The following is a 3,220-nucleotide window of genomic DNA, read 5'->3' as shown; positions in this document are numbered from 1 at the left end:
CCCTAGAAATGGTCCAAGCAACACCAAACCAAAATAAAGAGGGAAGTTTTGAGCTTTATACCTCTAGATGAAGCTCATCCCCCTGAAGAACTCAGATCCAAACTTGCACTTCAAGCCCTAGCCTCCACAAGCTCTTCTCCTTCTTCTTCACTAACACACAAGGCACTTTTAGCTCAAAACACTCATAGACAAGCTTTAGGACGAAGGATATGCTCTCTTAGGGTTTCACTCTCTGATATGGTGGCTGAGGATAAAGCCTTAACATTCCTTATATAGTGCACAAGCCAAATATTAGGGTTTGCATATGGGCCCGCTACTCCCAGCTTAACCCTGGGTACGCCCAGCGTACCTAGGTGAGTCCGCGTCCAAATTAAGCGCATGAGTACGCGCAACGTACTCTCCAGTACGCCAGCGTACTCATTTGCTACAAATTCCACTCAAGGGCTAATCTTGAAAACTTGACAAAAGAGAAGGGTTAAATAGCTTTACCTAAATTTCGGGATGTTACATAATAAGTTGATTACCTGAAACATTATACAATGAATAATGTGTAATCAATATGGTGATTAAATAAAAGGAGTTTTATTTATACTCAAAATTTTGTATTGAGTTTAGTTATTCTTGTGTTTCACTTTGCATGTTTTGACTTTGTAAATAATAAGATTATTCGAACGTTCCACAGTCGCTCATACTGTGGTAGTAGGTATGAAAGAAGATTGTCATGAATTGGTTTATAGATTGCTTGAAGTGTATTAGACATAGCAAATGTTTGTTGCAACGTTCATGAGTGCTTATGAATATGATTTGAGCATTCGACTAAACCCATGCTCACTTGGATCGCTTCAGGGATTTTATCACAAGTGATTGGTGAGACGATAATATCTTATATTCTTGAAACCGAGATGTGTGAGTTGTACCTTGCGAGTCGGTTACATATTGATAATATGTAAACGCACCAGTAACTTGGTGTTATAAAACGTATTGTTGTGTGTGATTCGGTGAGTGAGTACAAGCGAGCATTGAGTCGAAGTTTATCCATCCCTTTTACTCAAAATGGGATAAAAGCGATATATGTGAGCACGCTCGATGATTTATTGATGACATCTAAGCGCTTGGCCAAGACGGGAGTAAGTTGATGTGTTCAATCGTAGTCTGTTGTTAGTCGTCATAAATCGGAAATCCGGAAACAACACATGAACAACGAGTATGATTTAAATCCATGTCTCAGTTCATACAATATCTAGAATGGAGGAATATATGATCCCTTGTCTAAAGGACACGCTTCTGATTAGATCAGTGTTGACAGCGGCTTTTGAAAGTTATAACTGTTGATCAGGTTTGAAGTCATACGCAAAATATTTGTTAGACTTATCCAAGTGGGAGACTGTTGGATTAGTGTCTAAGTCCATAACTATTTTGGTATGTACTTGACCCGATTGTGAGCATGGTCCTTTTGGGATGCCTTCACCAAAGCAACTTGATAGGATGATTTGTGGAGAAAGAGATTAATAATGATTTATTAATATATTATATGAATAATATATTAAAGTAGAAATCATATTGTTTAATTAATATTATTTAAGAATTAATAAGAATTAATTTTGTGGCTAAAAGACATTAATTAAATAAAGGGGGTGAGAACTGTCAATTATGTGATAGTTAGATATTGGGCTAATGGACTCCATCGAGGTTGGACGAAATCTATGGGGAAACCCATGAGAATTCGTCCAAGGCTTCTAAGGAAGGAGTCCATGGTCTGCTTAGGGCCTAAGCAGTCAGATTAGGGTTTCCTAGTTCAAAACCCTAATAGCCTCACTATATAAACACCCCTAGGGTATCCAAAAACGTGGCTAAGCATTCCTTGGAGTTTCTAGGACGTTTTTGGTGGCTCCTTCTCCTCTCCTAAGCCATCCTTTTGCTCTTGGTGTTTGTGAGCCATTAGAGGTGTGACACTAGTGACACTAAGCTTTCAGAAGCCAATTACAATAAGGAATAGATTGTTATTACTACATAACAATAAAAGGTAAGATCTAAAGCCTATATTATGATAATATCAATTATTGTATGCTAGATCTAAGTTTTATGGCTTTGGATGATTATTGCATGTTCATTAGACAAACTAGATCCAAAGCTTTAGGGTTTGCAAGTACACCATAGGAATGATGTAGTGCTCAAAACCCATCAATAACACCATGTCGTGGGGAAGTCACCACAACGTGTTGAGTGCATTTTTCTTCATTTAAAAGTCTTCATTCAAATTCCTAGCTTTCAGCTTCCTTTCTGCTCCAAGCATATCTTTTACCCCTACAACACAATTGTAACAAATTTAGTACCTTTCGTTCTATAAAGGACATAAAAGTAATTAAAAATATTAAGATATGAAGTACAGTTATATATATATAAATGTACATATCATATTTTATCAATTATCACGGTTTGATGGTCAAACCATAACAATTACTCTATCGTAGAAAAATGAAGAAACGTTGGAATAGGTCAATATTTTGGGTAAAAAATATGTTACTTGAAATAAAAATTCACAAAAAAAAGATGCCGTTAGTTCAAAATATGAGTCTCTATGCTATATACTAAATGTGTACCCACAAGGCAGTGTCCATAAATATCTCTTTTAGCGAATAATTTTTTTATGGGTAAATAATTATTAGATTTTGTTACTAGTTATTATGTAATAAAAAAATCACCATTTTTTAAAACTTATATTTATATTTTCTGTTTATACATTTGATGTAAATTATTTATTATCGGTGTCTAGTTTAAGAAATATAATTTAATTTATATAGATAAATTTAATATTTAAAAATTATTATTTTGCTTCAAATTAAATTTTTAATAACCTTTCTTAATTCTAATCTTCAAAAATTTGGCAAATATTAATAATTTTGTTATGCATAATTAATTTGTAAAAAAACATTATATGTTATACATTATAAAATTTAAGATATAATTTATATGTTTTATAATATAGTATATGATAATATATTTTCCACATAATAATGAAAGTCTTACATAATAATAGATATTACATACGACATGACTGACAGTCCATTTTAGGTATACTTTCGGACTAAAAGCAATGTACGAAATCACATATAAATGCCCAAAATACATTCAACCATAACGACACATGTTATATTTCGGATATGATTTTTGGACCATAAATGGAGGTTAGGCAAGTACTCTGCGTTGATACCACTGCTTT

The sequence above is a fragment of the Lactuca sativa genome, chromosome 8 (genome assembly GCF_002870075.4).
Source record: "Lactuca sativa cultivar Salinas chromosome 8, Lsat_Salinas_v11, whole genome shotgun sequence".
In the NCBI taxonomy this organism is placed as follows: domain Eukaryota; kingdom Viridiplantae; phylum Streptophyta; class Magnoliopsida; order Asterales; family Asteraceae; genus Lactuca; species Lactuca sativa.
Note: the sequence above shows the minus strand (reverse complement) of the source record.